The sequence below is a fragment of the Urocitellus parryii genome, chromosome 14 (genome assembly GCF_045843805.1).
Source record: "Urocitellus parryii isolate mUroPar1 chromosome 14, mUroPar1.hap1, whole genome shotgun sequence".
Taxonomy (NCBI): Eukaryota; Metazoa; Chordata; class Mammalia; order Rodentia; family Sciuridae; genus Urocitellus; species Urocitellus parryii.
The window spans coordinates 56,832,182-56,854,620 of record NC_135544.1 but is presented as its reverse complement, the minus strand read 5'-3'; the positions used below and the strand labels follow the sequence as shown (position 1 = coordinate 56,854,620).

At 48.5% G+C, this 22,439-nt stretch overlaps 1 protein-coding gene across 3 annotated transcripts in view; it reads left to right on the top strand.

The window, feature by feature from the left end:
• Msra (methionine sulfoxide reductase A) overlaps window positions 1-22,439 on the top strand; it is a 345,680-nt gene that overhangs the window by 96,352 nt on the left and 226,889 nt on the right. The window contains exon 1 of one of the 3 annotated variants that reach the window (XM_077792491.1): window positions 16,613-16,636. The exons of the other annotated variants lie outside the window; for them this stretch is intronic. The gene's annotated coding sequence lies outside the window, so the exon portion shown is untranslated. Of the gene's footprint in view, window positions 1-16,612; window positions 16,637-22,439 lie in introns of those variants that run through there. 3 annotated transcript variants of the gene reach the window in all.

The following is a 22,439-nucleotide window of genomic DNA, read 5'->3' as shown; positions in this document are numbered from 1 at the left end:
CCTTGTTCCCCAGGAAGGTAACTTGATAACTCATGATCTTTTAAGCCTTAGAAAAGTTGTCAGTATAATTCTTGGCAGGGTGAGGAGATCAAGTGCTTTTCTTCTTTTCTTTCTTTGTTGCTTTGTCAGTTGAAAATGTGCTAAGAAGTTCTTTGAGAATTCTCCTTGGACCACAGCTTTGTTACAGTGCAAGTGGGGTAAAAATAATATCAAACAAACCCAACAGGTGATTAGGAACATAGTCAGGATGAATCAATAGCTCATTCTTAAAATGATTTTATTTTTCCATTTCACAGATTTTGCAGGGGGTCCTATTTAGCTCAAACTCTAGGCAACTGTTTTCTTCTATAGCATTCGTTAGGCTAGGCAGATAGATTTGATCTTTTAAAAAATGTGAATCCAAGATGTCACTTGAATTCCAAATAAACAAATTTATAAATTCATTTATGTTCTGAAATAAATGGAAGTAATTAGGACTGCATTAGTGCAGCATTAATTAACATTGCTAATTCTTTGTATGTAATTATGCCAAATAATAATAACCCTAATAAAATGTAAATATCGAATGAATAAGAGATCAGCTCCCCTTCTCTTTTTAAGCCAAGTATTACGGTATCAGATTAGGAACCTGCGCTAGCCTCCAGCTCCCAGGCACCCTCTTTCTAAATACGGCCTGCGTGGATTCTAATGAAAACACCAACTCTGCCGCATAAATCCCTTTTGCTGCCTGGTTCAATGAGGGGCAGCCCAGCGAGCCGATGACTCCATTCCTCGGAGCATTGCCGAGAATATTTATATAATTAAATATCATCTGTTTCCCCATTTAATTCCCGGCGGTGTCCCCCCCTGGCTGTTTTTGCTATTTCCTTGGGCAGGAATGGCCCCATAAAGTTGCCGCGGTGCTGATGGATCATCTTCATTAGGTGCTTGGGTGATGAGTCCCCCAGTAATGCTCACTTTGATTTACCACCTACAAACCCCAGACCTTTCACGGAAGCCCTAAGTAGGGCAGGTTTTATGCAGCTTTTAACTGTTTTGTCTGAAGAAGAGAAAAAACTGAAGTTGTTTTTCAGGAAATGATTTCGGGAAATACTTTGGTTTCCTACCAGAACCCCCTTTTGCACCATGTCAGTTAACTAGTGACAATGAGAGTTCTTTTGGATAAGATGAGAGAGTGTGTCCCCAAGGAGCTCTGGGGCCTGGGCTGCACGTGGAGGCACAGATGAAGCTGGGCACACCCGCTTTCTCAGTGCTGGGGAAGGGAAGCCAGAGAGCGGACTGTGCCTTTTGAAAGATCCTTCCAACCAGAATCGGAGGAGCGTAGACTCTGGAGCTGAGGGACCTGTGTGTGCACCCTGGCCCTGTCCCTGTAGCTGGGGATCTGGCTGTCCACTCTTGGCCTCAGGTTCTCCATCTTTGAAATGGGAGCACACCACTAATTTTGCCTGATAGTTACCGGGTGACCAGGAGGATTGAACAGGAACACACTGTGAGTGCCTCAGAGGGCCCAGTGTGCCCACGCCTCCCCTCCCTTCCTGCCTGAGACTCTGTGAGGCCCGGCACTTGGGACCTTGCTGCAGGTCTTAGAACTCTGATGTGAGGGAGTAAGAATAAACCAAGTGGCAGAGTTTGGTTGGGGAGAGAAGGTCTGTGGTGGGACACTGCCTCGTCATTCCTGGAGCTCTGACCCCGGCTTCTATTTATTTTTTATTTTGAGTAGGGTCCTGGAGAATTGAGGCCTGGGGGTGTTCAGTGGTCGTGAGTGCATCCTGCTTTAGGGTCTCTAACGGCCACTGAGTGCCGCCGTGCTTCTCCTTTAGTACAGCACCTGAGTTCTGTGGGGCCACCTGCTGACGTGGGAACGGAGTGATAGTGGGACTGGCAAGTGTCAGTGGTCAGCTACCACGGTGGGTCAGGGGACCTCGTCCCACTGTGGCCAAGGGAAGCCGGTAGCTCTGACGGTGAGCCCAAAGAATCAAGCACAAAGGAAGGCAGCTGAGAAGGCCCTTTTCTTCTTATGGCCCCCGGCGCGAATCTCCTCTCGAGGTTGGAAGACTTGGTGCCTTCGAGTTCCTGCATTGTCTCTTTCAGCCCTGCTGCTTGTTGCTCCAGGGAGAGTCACTTTCTCTTGCTGGTGCCATTCGCTGGTGCCCACATTCCCAGTAATTCCATGGCTGTGCCCTGCCCTTCCATGCCCAGACACCTGGGGAGAGCCAAAGGATGGAAGGCCAGGGCCTGGGGCGGGACCGGGCAGGGCAGACCGGAGGAGCCTGGCAGCCTTCTCGGACTGCCACTCGGCCTGAATGGCAGTAGTGCAGGAGCAGGACCATCTCCAGAGAGGCTGGCTGAGCCCCAGCTGAGCTGCGTGACAGTGACAGCAGCTAGGTGTTGTGCTGAGCCCTTGATATGTGCCTCTTTGAATTCTCACAATTTTCAAAAAGGCAGGACTGATAACCGTTTGCAGCTGGGGAGACTAAAGCTTAAGTGTTAAGGGTTTAAGTGGCTGGCCCAAGGTCACACAGGCCGTAGGTAGGGGAACTGGCTGGAGTCTTCACACAGCCATGACAGAGCAGTGGATGCCATAACATCGTGGCACCCGCTGTACCCCCCAGGTTACATGATGCACTCTTTGCCCGATGGCTAGTGGTGTTTGGAGGTGAGGCTTTGGGTGATGACTAGGTTGGGAAGGAATCCAGAGATGCTCTCAAGCTCTCTGTGCCATGTGATGACACAAGAGGTTGGCTATCTAGGACCAGAAGAGGCTCTCAGTAGCCCCTGAACCTGACGGCACCTGACCATAGGCTTCCGGTCTTCAGAACCATCAAAAATGAATTTCTGTTGCTGTCAGCCACCCAGTAGTCTGTTATGCCAACCTGAGTGGACAAGAAAGTGTCTTAGGATTGGAGACCCTGTGCTCAGAACCTAGGGGACCTTGCCTCTGTCAACCACCTCCATCCTTGTCTCGGCCTCTCTTCATAAGAGTACCCAGCCTTCAGGGAGGCTGAGAGGAGGCCAGGAGGCCAGGTGTGTGAGCTGCCCTGTGGACCATATGCCACTGCAACTGCTTACCCCATTTCAAACGCCACGAGGCTGGCGATCATCCAAAATTCAGGTGGCTTTCCTGATATTGACCTTTGTGAAGTCGTAGAGGTTTCCTGTTTCAGTGCCATGCTATAGAATCAGATGAAGCAGCACATATCTGGAAGTTGGAGGATTAGGTGTGAAATCACCACGGCACTGGGTGGAAACAAGATTCTGTTGCATGAAGCCGACATCTGAGATCAAGGGCACAACTTCATCACTAGAAAGAGGTACAAGGAAAGATAATGCAGGAGCCAGAGGCAGTATCAAGGGGAAAGGCCGGCCTTGGCAAGTGCCTCAGAGGGACATAGACCCTGCCCAGAAGGACACTGCCGCTGGGGTGACAGCAAGTGGCCCATCAGGACAGGAGGCAGGTGGGAGGACCACAGGGACCAGGATGGCACCCTCCCCATCTGCCTGTGGCTGTGGAGCTGCCGCCAGTCTGCAGCCGAGCACTGCAGGTGTGTTGAAGAGCTGGCCTTTCTGCACGCCGCCTTCTGCATCCACGGGGAGGCTGATGCCCGCGGGCCACCCGGGAACTATGAAAGGAACCATTCTCTCTGGCTTTTCTCGTACTGAATTCTTTAGTTCCTTCTCTTAATGTCCACCCCACCATTCTCCTCTTAAGAAATCCTGTATTTCTTCTTAAAACCACACACTCACTGAAGCTATTTTGGGAGAATAGTGCTTTTAACCAGATAAAAGAGAAAAGTGAGACTGGGGCGTGAGCAGGTGTCTTCCTCACTGGTCCCCACCTACTGTCATTCCCAGTTTAATGCAGTTGGATCCTCTTCTGCCTTGTGTCTTGATCAGGATGATCCTGCTCACTCACTTCTAGGTCCTCCCTGGGTGGAGAAGCCCTCCACGGGCTGGGTGCAGCTGGGCCTCCGTCTGTCCTCTCCCTCAGCTGCTGGTTGGTGTTCTCTACACCCTGCTGTTCAGGAAGACCAGAGGCAGCCACTCCAGCTTCTTGAGGTTTTTTGAAGTTTTGGTACAATACTGGTCTTAACCTCTCTGCTCGTCTCTAGGACTCCCCCAAAGGCCAATGGACAATTCTGTATTAAATAAGCAACCCAATATGACAGTGCTTGGGAAAACTCTTGGGATTACAGACTCGTCCCTAACTCCTAATAGAACTTTTATTTTTGCAGTTAATAATGCAGTATGTATGAAAGCAGAGGACAATGCCTAGGACATGGAAGAACTTTAAAAAATAGTAGCTTTCCTCCCTCTAGGATAGTGACCCCCAGCCCAGGATGCACACAGAAACTACCCAAGAAACTGATAGCAATGCTAGGTCCCATCCTAGAGCAATGAAACCAGGATCTCAGGGGGTGAGATCTAAGTGTTAGCATTTTAAAAATGCCTCCCAGGTAATTCTGGTGTGTAGCCAGGGTTGAGAAACTGGAGAAAAATGCATCTGGCCTTCTTTTTGGTGTATTCTTTTTGAGCTGCTGGCCTCTAATTAGGGTTAATATCATTACGGTATAATGCATTTGTTTGACATTGAACTTAATGAGAACTAACACTCCTCTCTCCAACAATATATCCGCTTTCTTGGACTTAAGCACCCCCCTACACACACACATTTTTTTAAACTGTGTTTCCAATTAAAAACCCAAACTCACACAAGAATAGAAATTTTGAACTGTATTCAAATAAGATTTTATTTATTGAGTTTTTGGTGTGTGTCGGGGGGCAGTCCTGGGATTTAACTCAGGGCCAGTTTACCACTGAGCCACATTCCCGGCCTTTTTTATTTTTAATTTTAAGACAGGGTCTCACTAAATTGCCAAGGGTCTTGCTAAGTTGCTGAGGCTGTCTTAGCGTCCTGAGCTGCTGGAATTATAGGTAGGCGCCATTGCACTCAGCACAAGTAAGATTTTTTGTCATGGTTTCCTGGCAAACCCAGCCAGAAGGGTAACCCCCTAGGAGGGGGGCAAGAGCAGCGTAGGTGTGGAAAGACGGTAGCCAGGGAGTTCAAACTAGGGCCATCTGTCCAGAAATGTGTGGCAGTTTGTGCTTGGTGGCCTTAGTTTCCTAATGATACTGTTCAAAGCTCTTTAGGCTGACTCTATCTTCTCAGCCCCAAATTAAGTCACGTAGTCTTGAAAGTGAGACTGCCGCAGTCTGGCTGGGCACAAATCACGAGCCACTCAAGCAGGAACAAACTTTATTTCCGAACTCACCCAAACACCACCCACGCGGCCCTTCCTTGGAACACCACACACCAACCGGAGCTCCCTCCCCTGGAACTTCACCAACCAACGCCAACTTCCCAGGAATCCCCTCAAGAACTCCAAAGCAGCAGGGGTCTATATACAATTGAACCAATCCAGCATCATCTTAATGGCTCGCCTCTCAACCATTACTTTCAGCAAAATGCCAGGCGTCATCCCCACTCGGCTGTGGCCCTCAACATGAGACAGTGTATGTGAGGATGCTGCCGAGCCTCCATCTCCTCCTCTGTGCCTTGGAGGTGCTAGGGGACCTCACTGCGTCACAGAGGTGTGGAATCATTGCTGACTTGTGCTAAACACCATTGTAAGTTAAAAATGAAGACACATAAAATAACCCTGAGGTAGGTTCCATTATCACCTGGCTTTCCCAGATGAGGAAACCAAAGCATGGGGAAGCCACAGGACTCACCGGAGATCCCAGTGTTGTTCTTTGGAGTAGCTGGGGTCTGAAGGTATCACTGTGCTGCCTTACCTGGGGGGCAAGAAGGTGCCTCCGATGGTGTGTGCACAGGGTGGACCCTCAGGAAAGGAAGGCACCTTGACTCTTAATATCAGAGGTGTGTGAGTAGAGGCCATCTGTCTCTACTCAGAAGAGCCGAGATGGCCTTGCAGTTGGCTTTAGGTCACTCAGGGTGAGTGGGTAGGGTGGTGGGAAGGGTTGTGGTGGCAGCCTACTTTAGAAGTTTTGGAAGGTTTAGTTACACAAATTTCAGGGGAGAATGAGCCCAGAATGTTATTCATGAAACTGTCAAAGGGCAAAACCTATAGGAGGTGCATCTTCACATAGTGGTATGCATGGGTGTTGGTCTGCATGTGTGTACAGGAATTTGTGTGTATATACGAGTGCAGATGTATGTGCTTGTGTTGGAGAGTAACATGGCAAGAGCCCCTGCCTTATTCTTGAACTTGGCATTCTCAGGGCTGGGGTCTGTGCTTGTTCTTCTGACATCCCCTGGTGCCCAGTCTAGGCATGCCTTCCATCATATGCCCAGGGCCTGATGAATTCTTCTCTGGGCTCTCACTGATGATGGGTGTGCCCCTTCCCAGGGGTGTGTAAGCAGCTTTCTTGTTAGTAGTGTGGACTTCCTGGCTCACATAGGTCAGGGGAGCTCAGACTTACCTCAAATCTCAATCCTGGATCCAGGCCTAGCGTCATCTAGAACTGATTACCAGGTTGCTCCAATCTTACTGCCCCGCCCTGTGCTCCCCAGGATTGAGAAGCACCTGGCCATATCCACCCAGGCTGTAAGCAGAGCATGGGTAGTGTGAAGTCCCTTGCACTAGCTGGAGAAAGCCAGCGAGCCGGATACCTTACCCCGGGTGAGGCATGCAAATTCCCTGGTCCCTCCCTCCCTCCTGTCTGTCCTTTTCCAGCGCTGCCCCTCCTCCCAGCCCCTCTCCCATGCCAGGAATTAAAATGTTTGTCTGGAAATAAGCACACTAGACAACACGCCCGGGCTCTGCTGCAGCCGGGTGCGGTGTGAGCTTGAACCAGGAGATTGGTGTCCGCTGGCGCCGGAGACTGCCACGTCCCTTCCTATTGTACTGAAAATCTCGGGGAAACCAATCAGATGATGGTCCTGGGAACAAAATATTCAATGTACAATGTTATTAACATATAAAAGACTTAGGGGCAAATCACTTTTAAGTATGACAAGGCCTCAAAATGTGTTTGGTCTGAGCGCAGGGAAAAAGATTTTGGGGGGCTGTTTATCAGCAGCACCACGAGGGCGGCTTATTCCTTCCCTCTAAATCTGGCTGAATGTGCATGTGTGCACTGCATGATAATAGCAGCCACGCGGCCAGGAGATTAGCTGAGCTTTTGCTCCAGTAATTCTAGCATGCAAATTCCAAGGACCAGGGAAGGCGGGGAGCTGTGCGGCATCTTCTGCTCCCCTGTATCCCAACCTTTGTGCCTTGCCTTGGGCGTGCATCAGCAGCAGCAGACAGGGAACCTTCACAATGGCAAAAGCTGGGCAGTCGAGTCTTATGTGAATGCTGATCCACTTTCTCTTATTGTGAGGTAAATAGAAGAGTCCACACAACCCAAGGAATAATTACAGGTTCCCATGCAACCCTTCACCCCACCCTGCCAAGGACAAGAAGTGCCAGGGCTCCAGAAGCCCCCTCACCAGGTACCCTGACATTAGTTAAGGAAACCGGGCCCGCCACACAGGCACAAGGGTGCCACTCATGGAAACCCTGTTGAAAGACGTGGAAGTGGCCCTTAACCATTTCTCATCTTTATAAGGCTGTGGGATCCTGCAGACTGTCTGGGTTAGAATTTCAGTTTTATAACTTATTAGCTTTGTAACTGGACAAGATCCTTATGTTCCTTTTGTCTCGGTTTTCCTATCTGCAAAATGGTGATAATGTGTACCTACCTCAGAGGATTGTGTGAGCGTTAAATATGTCAATCCATGTAAAATGCTTAAAACGGTATTGGGCACATGCTTGTTAACTACTACCACTACTACTTCACTTATTACTTCTAGAAATCTTGGTCCCGTACATTTGCTTTTTTTTTTTTTATGTAGAATTCCCAGTCTGGAGATGACATCAACGAATATAGATTTCTGTGTTGTCATGGTCCTCCACGTCACTGGGCTGATGGCTCTACCTGCCACTGGCCACATGTCATGTAACTAGCTGGTGGTTCAGCAGGGATTTGAACCCACTCTTCTTCTCAGACCCTAACCCTGTGCCCACCACTTGAGTCTAAGCTCACCAAGTCCAGCCTCCTGCCCAAGCAGAAATCCTTTCTTCCGTGCTCCTGAAAAGTGACAGTAAGGCTTTGCTGGAGTAAATCATAAGTTTGGACGACCAGGATGTTTTGAATATGCAGAGTGAGGTCTTGTTTCCTGTCACAGTGACACTGATGACTGCCAGCGATGAATTCAAGGTAGGAATATGTGTAAATTATTCGTTCTGGATCACTATGTGGTGTGGCCAGGTGTTGAGGAGTCGGTGACAGGAATGCCATGGAGTGCTGGGTCTGTGGCTGTGTCACCAGCATGTCCTTGCACTTCTTGATGACTCCAGCACACCAGCTGATGAAGTACCCATGGGCTGCTGGTGAGGCCCTCGCAGTTCGCCAGCCTGCGCTGCTGCAGGGCCCAGTCCGCCTGGGCACGGGAGGCGCGGGAAGGGCTTGGAGCTGGGCTCGAGCTTTCTGACTTTGCCCACTTCTCAGTTCCTCCTCTTATTGCCACTTTATTTATTACTATTTTCATATTTTAGAGCTACTAACATTGTATTCTGTACGAAATTAACTCAAAAATGCATCCTAAACCTAAATCTGAAACATAAAGCCCTCAGTCTTCCTGAAGAAAACATTGGAGAAAAATCTTGGTGACCTTGAATGAAGCAAATAATTCTTAGCTAGGACACAAAAACCTGAAAATAAGAGAGAAATGATAGATTGTATTTTATAAGGTACAAAAAATATGTTACTCAAAACATATTGTTGAGAAAAATGAAAAGATAAATTTCACACATATTTTGTTTGATGTCATTACAATGAGCTAGTAGATTTTTCCTAAAATTCATTTTCGTTTTCATGTTGACCTTGTGTCTTCAGGACCTGTTAAACTCATTTACTTGTTCTGGCGACTTTTTTCTCTGGTCTTTGGTGTTTTCTATGTAGACTGTTGTATTCTGAATGTGTAGGTCCCCCAAATTCCTAGGTTGAAATCTTGACCCCCATTGCAATGGTATTAAGACACGGGGCTTTGGAATTAGTGCCCTTGTTAAAACCATAAAATAAACAAAAAAGCCAGAGCGCTCCGAAGTCCCTCCTGCCAGTGAGGATGTGGTGACAGGACGGCCCTCTGCAGGCCAGGAAGAGGCCCTCACCAGACCCTGGTCTGCTGCTGCCTCATTCTCTCCATAGCTGAGAGATGCTGAGAAGCCACCCAGTGTGTGGCAGTTTGTCTGGCAGTCTGTGAGTGTTGATGGTCCTGCTCCTTCCTTTGCAACCTGCATGCATCTCCTCTCCCCTTATTGCCTTATTGTGCTGGTCGGACCTGCAGCGTGCAGGTCTCTCACCGCACAGGGGTGGTGAGAGCGTCTCCTGCCTGGTTCTCCATCTTGGGGGAGAGCCCTCCTTCCTGCAAGTGTGGGCTGCTTCTGAGTGCTGCTCGGGACAGGCGTCCGTCCCCCAACTGACAGTACAAATGAACACGCTCCCTCCCAGGTTTGCACGTGGACTGGGGGGCCCTGTGCTGCAGCTGGGGTCAAGGAAGGGAAGGGCAGCAGAGCTGCGGACATGTGCCCCTTCCTGGCCGTGCTGGGAGGGGTGACGGGGCCAAAGCACGTTTAGCAGCCGAGCGAGCAGGCCAGGTACAGCCGAGTTAGAAGGAACCGCCAGCTGCGAGTCCGTTTTTGTTGACTTGTTTATTTTTCTCAAGTGCTTCGAAATCTCTGGCTCTCTGCTATGGCCGTTGCCCTTTGTCTGTCCATGTTCGCGTCTCCCTCGACTCCCTGGCCCTGAAGAAACCAGGAAGCTGACATCTTAAGAGTTACCTCCATTTAAACCTCACTTTTTGAAAACAGAGCCTTAAGAAAATGAGTAACTCTACGTTGCCTTGTACTTGTAATGGGATCTCTTAGCAAAATTCCACCCTCTAGCTGCTGGGAGAGAAAACAAGGGCCTTATATCTTTGTTGATAAGACATCAAGTAATGAACAAATTATTATTAATGAATAAAATTTTAAGAAGAAATATACATTTTAATCTGTCAGTATTTGATTCCCCCAGTGACCACATTGCACACATTTGACAGCACAGGCGACCACAGCCAACCGCTGATATGGAATCACCAGTTAATTACATAGAGCTGATATTACTGGAAAAAAGCTAAATCATCAACTCAACCATGTGAGAACACTTTGAAAATCATCTTTAAAATGTCTTTGCAATTTGTTTAGCTGGTAGTGGAATTTGTGCAAAGTATCAATCATTATGATGGCATTATAGTTCTGTTAACAACTACTTGAAATCAGGAAGTGTTCTATTGCTGAGATTTGCCAAAGCATTTCTTGTGTAATGTTATGAGCTATTTACATGTCTCTTATCAGAGGAGATAACACAGTCTCTGAAGTCCAAAGTACCTGAAGTAGGATATAGAGGTAATGCCGCACCTCTTACAGTAATAGCAATAATCATATTAAGTTCAGATGAACACGCTCCCTGCCAGGCTTGCACATGGACTGGGGGCCCTGCTCGGAGGCTGGAGTCGGAGGAATGGAAGTTCAGCAGAGCCATGGACATGTGCCTCCTCCTTGCTGTGCTGGGAGGGCTGACGGGGCCAAAGCAGTGGGACCTGGGGTGGCTAGTGTGTGTCACCTGATGGAGATGATGCTCCTGGGAAGGAGCTGGTGGACCCCAGAACAAAGAAGGGCACTGAGGAGAGCTCAGGAAGAGCTGCCTGAGGTCGGAGGCGCTGTTTGGAAGGTGGAGCTCTGGGACTGATGGCGGTGGACCGTGACGTCCTGGGTGGGGAGTCCAGCGGGATTAGTTGGGAGGCAGGGAGAGGGGGTGAAGGAGGGGATGGAAACTGGCCGATGGCAAAGTATTAACTGAGGGACACAGATTAGGGTACGATTAGGAGCCCTCTGAAGAAGAGGAAGGACTTAAAAACTCAGGCTAAGGCAAAAGAAATAGGGCAAAAGAAATAGGGCCCAAGTCTTGGCTGCAGAAAGAGCTGAGCGGCCAGAGGGGGAAGGAGGTAAGTCTAGAGCAGTGTGGGGCCCCTCTGGTGGGACCCTTCTTTCCTTTATTGGGCGTGAGGGCCTAGGTGCTGTGCTGCGGAGGCAGGCGAGAGTCCCGAGGCGGTTCTGTTGAGAAGGGGCCTGGCCAAATGAGCCACATCACACCCAGTGGGAGTGGGCACAGCCTCTGTGAAGAAGAGAGCTGACCTCTGGGCGGGGTGTCTGCGGAGGCTGGAAGGTGAAGGGGAGAGAGGAAGGGGCAGAGCACTGAGGTGGAAAGAAAGTGGGTAAGAGAGCGTGCTTCCCAGGACTTCTTTCTCGCAGCCAGCTCTCTCTCACGGGCCCTTTTCTGTTCAAAATCCACCCAGTACTCTCTTGCATTTTAAGTCTTAGCACCAGTGGTTAAATATGTGGTTTTAGCTTTTTAGAATGAAGGCGTTAAATGCCAGGCGCCTCTGAGCCAAGGCCCTCCTTGTCTGCTGGAGGCTTTGTTCCCTGCCAGGTGAGACTGACACCTGCAGCAGCAATGTCACACCCAGTCCTCGGAGCTCAGGAGATCTCTGTGGTGAAGACTGGGGTGCAGACCAGAGGGGATGAGGGCCCAGGGTCAGGGTTGGCCTCGTGCTGCCCCAGGAAGGGTCGTGTTGTGGCCCTGCCTACACCAGGCCAGGTCTCTCCCTCCAACCCCTGAACCTTGAAACACTCAGCTCCCTCTGGCTGGTTCTCGGCCTCGCTCACAAATCGGGGCTACAACTGCTCTCCAGGCATCTCCCTGACACCTCGAACGTATGCTGAGCCCTCCTTGGGCCACGTGCCCGGGAATCTTCCCGCTTGTCTCTTTTCTGGGCTTGGAGCCAGGCTTAGCTTCAAGATGCTGTCTTCCAAATCCTGCCTGGATTTCGCTCAATCTGCAGCCCCTCTTTGTCACTGTTTTCTTGTCACTCTTGGTTTTTCCTGCAGTCATCTGTGTTCCTAGTCTGTCCCATCTCAGGCATTTGCATTTGAAAATGACTACATTTCCATTTAACCCACACGAGGCAGCCTTTGTCTCTGTGGTAAGGAAACACACCTGGGCTGTGAGTCTGAGGAACAGGCCTGGTCCTCCCATGGCCTGTGGGCTGAGTTGACAGGGCTCACCATCCAACCAGGGTCCCCAGCCACTTGTTTATCTAAGAAAGATTTTGGGGAAGGAGCTGGCAGCAGCTTAGCTCTGCAGGTTACACAAAGGGGTCTGGGTAGATGGTACTGGGTATATGGGAGAAGGTGTCAGGAAGTGGAGGGGGAGCCTGTAGCCAGGGCGGGGAGACAGGAGGGCCTTCGAGGGAAAAGCTCATGGTGGTATCTGGAAAAGAGAGAGCAGGGGGGTGAAGAGGTGGCAAGGGTGGTCTCGGGCTGCAGGACAGCGGGGAGGCTGACTGGTCGCCATCAGTGTGCCTGGGGCTCATGCGGCCATGCCTCCTGTGGCTCTTCCTTTTGGACCTTGTGGCACCACCCCAGCTCCCCTTTGCCCCCAGCGGCCCCTCTCCTGGTGTCCTTCAGCTTGCTCTCCTGCTCCTTGGAGCTCTGTGAGCACCCTGCACTCGGGGAGGACCTTCCCAGCCTGCCGTGGCGATTCTTGTCTGTTCTTTGACTTCCTTCCTTCCTTATTAATTTCTACTCCACAGTTTAACATGGAACGTGCTTCCTACGCGGGTTCTTTGCTCTTATCTCCCGGCTTGAATGTACACTGTTATCAAATCACCAAGATCATTGTTCTTGCATTCTCCAGAATGCCAGGAATGTAATATAAAACTATCAAATGTTGTCTAATTGATAACAGGATTCTTGATTAAAGAAAAATTTTAGTCTAAAGAACTTAAAAGTAATTGTGCTGGTAGAAGTACCCTTGATTCGGATGGTTAAAATGATATCTTGAATCTCTCACAAAGAGGGTGTTTTCTCATTAATATTCACCTTGCCAGCACCTAGCGGAGAAGCCTGACTTCTTGGCTGGTTTGTTGAAAGAATACCTGATGCACTGATTTTCACTTTGGAGATGTTTGGTACCATTTAGATCTGGTCCTCGTACATAGGAAAATGTTGTAGTCAATGACTGAGGGGTCTTCAGAATCCATGATGTATTGTTCCAGGATCCATTTTGCTTTCTGCTTTCATCTAGGTAGCTACAACTCTGTTTCCTATTTTTAATATTTACTTTTAGACTTATCACTCCATCAAGTTTATTTTCGATTCATTCCTCACAGTGATGTAGGTGACTGGGATAAGTCAGCATCATTTTCTTCCATTTCATTTCATCTTTTATCAGCATTTAGTTCTCACGGATGGCTTTTCCTGAGTCATCAGTATTGGGCTAATGGACTGGAACAGCCCAAGTTGAAAGGTAATTACTTACTCGGTTGCTGATAGCCCAGATGAGAATAGGACTTATTAGCTCTGTAATAATGGAAATCTGTGTTTAATGCAGATCTTTTAAGCAGTTTGAAACGATCTCAAATTCATCTTTCTTTTCCTTATGTTAAAATGTCACATTATGGTTTTAAAATTCAGGATGAGAACTGAAGTTTCAGGAAAAGCTGCCTGTAGAAAACTTCTCAAATCTGTTCTTTTAAAACCAGAAGCATTTGTTCATCTCAACTCCAGCCTCTCTGAGACATGAGGTCTGTCTGAGCTGCACTGAAGGCAGGTGGCACCAGGGGAGAGGGCTCCGCTGGGAAGGATCCAGGACAGGAAGTGCTGAGAGGGGGTGAGGCTGGTGGTCCCTGTGCAGGGCGAGGGGCTCCCCAGAGGTGTAGGTCTTGGATCTGGTGAAATACCCAAGTCATGAGCTCCCCTGGCTCATCTCCAAGGTGGGCTGAGAACGGAGTGCTCACACTCAGGTGCCATTAGCCTGGCCCAGGTTTTAGTGATGGAAGGTCCAACTTTTCCACAAATACCAGTTTCTGGAAATGTGACCCTGGGGACTTCTGTGAAAAGGCTGTCCTTTTCACACTCCAGCCTGAAGTTCGGGTCATTGTTATTAACTGGCATATTCAAGGTCACGTCAGTTAGCAGGGGATCGATCCGGCCGGGGCAGAATCTAGCTCCCACCAAGAACCATGTCCTGCCACACTTTCAGAACTCTGTTCCAGTGAAGACTGTGATCCTCTCCTTAGCTATGCATTCACGTTATTTTCACTCTCTGTCTGTCTTCTTGCCTATAAAATGACCTTAAATAATTCAGCTTTCCCTCCTCTAGTGTAGAAAATTATCTAGAGACTTCTTTTAAAAAATATTTTTAGTTGTGGATGGACACAGTACCTTTATTTTGTTTATTTAGTTTTTTTTTTTTTTTAATGTGGTGCTGGGAACGAACCGAGTGCCTCAGGCATGCTAGGCAAGCGCTCTACCACTGAGCCACAGCCTCAGCCCTGGAGACTTCTTAATGAGGCCTATAAGCTCCTCATATATCACAAATGAGACAGGGTCACGAGGGGACCCTTATTTCTCAGGAGAGGCCGGAGTCTGGTGCTACAGGCCCCTTCAGCGGATCACCTGATGCGCGCTGCTTCGGTTTGATGAGTCTCAGGCGTCTTTGCAAATGGTGGATGTCTTGAGTGGTATCAGGCTGGTGTGGAAAAACTTGGTGCTCATGAAATGTGCCAAGCTTGTACCACTTGTGATTTGGAACACTCTTCACAGAATTCAAGACAAAGACAGGTTGATGCTGATGCTGATTCATTGCTGGGGGATTGGCTTGTTTCTCACAACTCTAAATCATCCCACCTTCAACAGCTCAGTGCATCTGGCCAGGCCCTCTGATGAATGTGGTGGGGGGACCAACCAGGGCCCTTCCAACTCAAGATGCCTTTACTGAATCTGCTTGTCTGTTGCTTTCAGAAAATTTATGAGCCTTGATACTTTTTGTTGGTACATTTTCTTTGAGTGCAGTGTGCTTGCTGTGTACATAGTACTTCATAAATATAGTATGGCCAGCGTCTTTACCGTGATAGAAATACTGTTTTACACGGCATATCAGCATTAACTTAAAAGTTGCTTATAGGTATTTGTCACTTGTTTTTATGACACAATGTATACCAGTAGGGAAACTGAAGACCTTTTTGGTAACAAAGCTCCTAGTTTATACCTTATATTCACTGATATTTTATTTGTTGGTGAATCTTTTCTAGCAGTAGATCTATGGGCAGTCCTGAAATTTCTCAAAACCAGTCCTGAAAGGAAGAAGAGCTGTGGATGCCCAGAGTGCCAGGTCAAAACCTGATGCCATCTGCACAGAGTCTGTTTCATTTATGGACAAGTCTGTTTTTGGTTGGGGTAGAAGATGATTTTAAGAACCAAAAGGAGTCTTCTAAGTTCCCAGATGAGGAAATAGAAATAAAGAGAGTAAAATGACCTCCCCAGAACCCCCTCAGCACCAGGTCTGTACCCTGGCCACTTCTGTTCAGGACCATGGTCACCTCACCTGCAGCCTCACTTTCTTCCCCGTTATTTCAGAAGTGTAAGCCGAATTTTACATCTGATCACCTCCTCATGAGCATGTCAACTCCAGAGACTGGCTAACTTTGTGATTCTATCAGAGCAAGAAATCTTATTTGTAAAGAGGCCAACTAATTATCCATGACATTTTAAGAGTCTCCATTGTCCTTGAGCTAAGAGTAGGAAAACCAGAAGACCCAGGGGTATTTACATTTCCTGATAGATTTTGCTTAGTTTCACATACTCGGGCAGTAAAAACCAAACTCATCTTAGCCTTTCATCAACAGCAGCATTCCAAACAGGAAAGTGATTTTAAAAACCTGTGAACTGCAATATTGCTAATTTTGTAACACAGAAAATACCACAGAGTTACATAAGAGTAGTGACAAAGACATGAGAGACATAGTTTGTGGGTGCAAATGAGTACTCACCTTAGTGTAGGGGGCATGTATTAACTTTGCCCAGACACCAGTGACCATGAGAGTCACTCTAGCAGCTCATGTGCTGTTCCTTCAGTGGAGATCAGAGTAGCCCAGGGTGATCCGCAGGCCGTGGTGTGGAGAGAGTGGGAGCTCTCAAGTTTTCAGGGTTGGCACCCAGTTGAGTTCTGTGGGGTGTTTTTCTAGAAAAGGGGCGGGGAGACCACTGTGCCCTCTAGTTGAGAGAGCACGATGGCTCAGCTTGTGGGCCTGGTGCTCAGGCCTGCTGACTGAGGGAGAGGTTCCTCCATGGAGGCTCTTTTGTTGGTTTGCTTCTTGGTTGTTGGCTTTCTGTCTTTCCTGGAGGAACCTGGCTCAGTGCTTGCCTGGTTGCAAGTTCCCGGTGCTCTGCTGTTCAGGGCACCACAATTTTAGAACTCCCCTTGGCAGTGTGCCATTTGCTGTGATGACTGTGGTGGGTTGATGCCTCATCCTATGTCATGGCTGCCCCAGGTCTGCATGATCTTTTAATAACTGAATTACTTTTGCCTCTAAAGTGGTGGGGTGATAAGGTTATCATCTATTTTTTTTTTTTTTTAAAACAGCAAAATTCTCAAATTACTTCTAAGAGTTGCAAATTTTGGACCTACATACTGGACCTACCTACTGACCCGGTACCAAGGACAAAAGACCAGGCGTCCAGCTTTCTCGGTAATGGTGGGACTCTGGGCTCTAAGAGTTGGTTGCTTCATCTTTCTAGGAAAGTGGTGGGGCTGAAGGAGCTTCGTGTTTATTTTCAGCTCCCACCGTCTGTCGTTTGTAGTGACAGTGCATTTTGTATCTGTACACTTCAATTGTTTTGTAAAGAAAGCAGTTTTGGGGGCCCGGCCTGTGCAGTTTTGCTCAGTGGATGCTTTCTGCCCTGTGTCTGGCCTGGCCTTGTCCTGTTTTTTTTCTAGGATGACATTCCTGATTTCTGGTCCAGGGCTAAATACACCACCCAGCTGACAGGGCACATGAGTTAGGAGCAGGGGCTCTGAGGTCAAACAGGCCTGGGTTCATGTCCCAGGCTCAAAGCCCATTTGAGCTAATTTTTTTTTTTCATGCTGCTGCCTTTGCACGTTGAGGTAGAGTCAATGAGATGCTGATAGCAAAGCACTTGGGACAGCATCTGTCCATGCCTGCCTGGTTCCCCCCAGAGCTCCTCTGTTAATGCAGGAGGTAAAATTGATTCATTTGATGGATTAAAATTTGAATGTGCTACTGGGTGGTCACTGTAGGCAGGTGGGCGTGGCTGGAAGGAGTGGTCATGGGGGCGTGCCTGGGGATGGGAAATCTTGTCCCTGGATCCTCAGGCTTCCCTGCGGCCATGAGCAGAGTCTCTTTCCTCTGCCAGGTCCTTCTGCCATGATGCTCTGCCTCACCTCAGGCCCAGAGAGATGAAGTTAGCTGTCCATGGACTGAACCCCTGAAACCATGAACCCCAAATGAAATTTTCCTCCTCTAAGTGGTTCTGGTCAGGTATTTTGGTTATAGTGACAAAACTCTGCCTAACACACCACCCCTCTCCAAGCAAAAGTATTTATGTGTAGAAATGTTGACCCCCTCCTCTCTCTCCCTCTCCTTCCGTTCTTTCTTTTTTTTTCTTTTCTCTTTTTTGGGGTACTGGGGATTGAACTCAGGGGAGCTTTACCACTGAGCTACATTCCTAGTCCTTTTTTTTTTTTGAGACAGGATCTTGCTAAGTGCTGAGGCTGGCCTTGAACTTGTGATCCTTCTGCCTCAGCATCTCAAGTGGCTGAGGCAGGCGTGGGCCACTATGCCCAGTTTCACAAAAACATTTCTGACACCAAATGGGTAGATTCTTACTCCAGGACATTCTCCAGTTCTTTGCAGACACCAACTGGGTGACTAATGATTCAATTCGGTTCCGGCACCAACTACCCAGAGTTAGTGTCTGTCTTCACAAGTTAGGGGCTCAGTCCCACAAGACTGCTCCCAGCCCCTTCAGATGCCAGTTGCAAGTCCCAGATTGCCACCTCCACTTTCCTCAGGTGGTAGCTCCCACAGCCCCCTCCTCAGGTTCCATAGTGTACTAGAAAGGCTCAGAGAATCAGGCAAACACTACTTATGTGTATTGATTTTATTGTAAAGGAGACAACTCAGGAAGAGCCAGATGGAAAATGTGATAGGGTAAGAAAGGGGCAGAGCTTCCTACCCTTTCTGGGGCACCACCCTTCCAGCACTGCAATGTTTGCCCACCCAGAAGTTCTCTGCACCCTGTTGTTTAGGCTGATTTTCACTGGCCTCTCCTCTCCCTGGGGGTCAGGGGTAGGCTGGAAATTCCAACCCTCTACTCACTTGGGAGGTTCCTCTGGCAGCCAGCCCTCACTTCAAGAGTCACCTCATTAGCATAAACTCAGGGGGTCCAGAGGGGCTTGTTATGAAAAGATGCATAAGCGATGCACCTCTTTACTCCTGACTCTCAGAAACTTCAAGGGCTGTAGGAACTCTGTGTGAATCAGGCAGAGACAAGTGCATATCCCTTATTAAATCACAGTTGTGTATATTTAACACATTTGTTTAGTGCCGGACACTGTTGGAAATTGTGTTTTGGTTTTCTTTAGCTGAGTGTATTGGAGAAAAGGATGGGACATTGGTGTTTTCAGGAGACAGTGATTTGAGAGGTGCCCTGGATGACCTTCTTGTCACTCCTTCCAGATACTGCCAAGTTGATAAAACTCACCACATCCCTTCTCTTTGACTTCTTGAACTTGACCTCTCCCCTATGACCTCTACCTGATAACTTTCCTTTATAGTCTTCCTCTATGGCTCCCTTGTCAAATCCATAGTGCAGCCCCAAATACTGACTGAACAGTCGGCCCTGGGATAGGTGAGAATAAGATGGACAATCTCTACACCCCAGTAAACAAGCACGCACATGGGGTGGAATGTGACCGTAGAGCAGAATATGTCGTAATGTCAAATATTGCTGAATGCCGCGGAGCAAGCTAAAGCAGGAGAAGGGGTGAGCAGGGAGAAGGGGTGCTGTTTACAAAGGCTGGTCAGGGAAGGCCTGCAGAGCCAGGGCTCCAGCAGCAACTTAAATGAGAAGGTGAGTTAAGCAAATCTCTGCAGGAAGAGTGTCCAGCACCTGGAACAGGAAGTGCAGAGACCTGGTGGGGATGACACGTTGACGTGTCCCAGATAGGCCGCCGTCTGGCTGGGCCGGTGGGAACAATGTGGGGAGGAAACGAGGCTGGAGAGCGGTCAGGACAGGACTGGGTCCTCGGGGTCGAGCTCCACGCTGTGGGATGGTCCTGAGTGGGATGGACAGCTGCGGGTGACACGACTGCATTCTCCTTTAAGACAGACTGCTCTGTGCGGCTGGGTGGGGTGAGGGGAGCCAGAGGAAGGGCGAGAGCCGATCAGGAGGTCTTTCAGGGGGCGAGCTGGGCCGGGAGGGAGGTGTTGGGGAGTGGGCCTCCTGGTGCCATGTGGCGTGGTGTCACCAAGAGCACGAGTGTCCTGGGGCCTTGCTTCTACCCTGCAAGCCGTGCCCCTGCCTGGGGACAGCCTTCCTCCGTGGCCTCTGTGCCTCAGCCTGACTGATGGGTGTGCATTCGGGGTGAGGGTGTGGGTGAGGAGATTCACGTAAGAAAAATATCTTCTCCTCAAAGTGTGGACGTGTGAGTGCATGTCGCCTTAGGGTGGGGAGAGGAGATGCAGATTTCTTGGCAGGTCTGCAGCTGCCATCTGGAGTCCACCCCACTGTCCTGAGGCTGGGTGTGGCTGGGGAGGGGGTGGGAGCCTTTGGGGGCTCATCTGTCGTGTCATCTGAATTGTGGTGGCTAAGTCAGGTTTCCTGGTTCCTGACCCCAATTCCAGATAGTCCCTCACTTGGCTGATAGAATGACCAGGAATAACCAAAGTGAGAGACAAGGATGCAGCTCATCACAGTCCAGGAGACCAAGCTGTGTGTATTAGTTATCTATTATTGTGTGGAAAATGATTCTAAAGCTTAGTTCCTTAAAACAACACACATCTGGACCTCAGTCCCTGTGGGTCAAGGATCTGGACATTGCCCAGCTGGGCCCTCGGCTTCAGGGTCTCTCACAAGCTAAGGTGTCAGCCAGGGTGGAGGTCTGATCTCAACTCAGGAAGGATCTGCTGCCAAGCTTTCTTGGTCATTGTGCAGGATTCAGGGGATTCTCCGAGCTATAGGACTGAGGGTCTTGGTTCCTGACAGGCTTTGCTACATGGGACCTTTCCAACATGGCAACTTGCTTCATCAAAGTGTGCATGAGAGAGCCCACTAGTCCAATGGAGATTGTAGTATCTGGTGACTTGATTGTGGAAGTAAAATTCCCTCCATGCCATCTTATTCTGTCTGTTGGCAGCAAGTTATTAGAGGAGAATGGATTGTGTATGACTGTAAACACCAGGAGGTGAGCATATTTGGGACTGGCCTAGAGCTGTCTTCCACAGCTGTGTATCATAAATCTACTCATATACTATTAGAGCAGAAAAGATCTTAGTGATCACCCTGGACCCTCCTCATTTTTTATGAATGAAGAACATGAAACTCAAGGAAATTACATGACTAACCCAAATCTATAGTCCCTGTGAGTAGAGCTGGGGCCTTCTGACCTCTATCCGCCAGACCAGAGGTGGGCTTCCTGGCCTACCACAAGCCAGAAGATAGTGGTTTCTATGTTTGCGGGTTTAGCCTCAAAGGGTTTTATTCACTTGCACATTGTACGTGCCCAGCTGCTGTGTGGTGATTCCAGGCCTGGATCTCAATGGGACCTAAAAGTCCCATCTTGGGCTTTGAGACCCAGGTTACTAAGGTTCTGTCACACTGAAATCCCATGATTTCTGCTCCATTCCTTTATACAAATGTCTTTGAAGCATATAAGATAGTCTAGAACTAAGTAATAGAATTCACTTTTTTAAAATATATTTTTAGTTGTAGATGGGCACAATACCTTTATTTTATTTATTTATTATTTATGTAGTGCTGATGATTGAATCCAGTGCCTCATGCATGCTAGGCAAGTGCTCTACCACTGAGCCACAACCACAGTCCTAAATAATAGAGTTCAAATAACACATTCCATTATTCAATTAGCCGTCTCACCTTTCTCTAACATTGTCCTTTATAGCACATCGTCTAGGGAATAGACCACCATGCTGAGAATGCTCATTTCATGGTTCTGTTTGTCTTAGATCTTAACCTCGTCTTTGTTCTTGAGGACTGTTCTGCTTCTAGACCTGGTACCACCCTGGTCCCTCCATCCTGGTCATGAGTGGGCCACTTTAGGCGGTTGTCACACTAGGGTGTAGGAAGCAGACAGGTTAGTTTTGTGCAGGGTTAGCACTGTGTGCATACTGACAGAAGTCAGACCTGTGGCATGTCACCTGGGACTCATGGCCTCTGTTGCCCGGCACCACATTGAGTAATGGGTCAGGAAAACAGCCAGGGTGCTACCCCGGGTGTGCTATTCATAGAGCTTGTGAAGGATCCTAGAACAGAAGGCACAGCAGTGCTTGGAGGACATTGTAGCCATGGTCAAGGACGGGCAGAGTCTAGGAGCTTGAAGCAGCATCTGTAAAGCAAGGTCAAAAGACAGTTGAAAATGCAGAAGTGTGGCTAGAGTAAGGCAGTGACGTGGCCGACGGGGGCAGGGGCAGGTCCATGGGCCAGCTGCTGTCCAGACTCCTTTTCTTTTCCTTTCTTCTTGTGAACTCTTTAAAGACTCTTGCCTGAAGCCCATGCCTAGATGCAGAGGCATGGCATCCCTTGGGCTCCCTGGAGAAGCCGAGGCTGGTGCTCTTGGTGGTATTGGTGGAGGCTTCCACTCCCTCACTCTGCCTGACATCACTGGCCTCCTGAATCATCCCTACCCCCAGGTTCCCCCTTAGATGTTGATAGACTCCAGGAAGCAGGGGGGGGGGAGTCAGTTTCCTGCCCTTGGGAACAGTAAACTTGATGACCACCTTCCCTTCAGATGTGAGAGGTCAGCCACCATGTTGGATGCAGTCAAAGGAGCAGAAGGTCCCTCCCCCTCTGAGATGAGGCTAACTGGCTTGGTTTATATCACATTCTAAGCTTTTCATTATTTTAAAATATTTCCCTAACTGGTTCTTTTAGAAACTGGTATTAAGTTTTTAAAGATGAAGACATATTTAAAACCATAGGGATCCCTTGGATATGCTTGATGCTTTAAGATTACCAGATCCATCTTCCACATGTTTTTACCTGGTCCAATAACATTCTTAGTAGAGCAGGCAGTACCTGATTTGATGGATGGAAAGATCTGGATTCAGAAAAGTTAGGTGCCAAAGAACACACAGCTATCAGTCATGTAGGTAATAATTATGCAACAAGGATTCATACCTAGGTCTTCCTTTTCCAAATCAAGTGCTCAAATTGAACAGAAAATAGCCCTGTTTTATCACCTATCCTATGAAAGAAGAGAACACAATGGTAAGTGAAGGAATAGAAAGTATG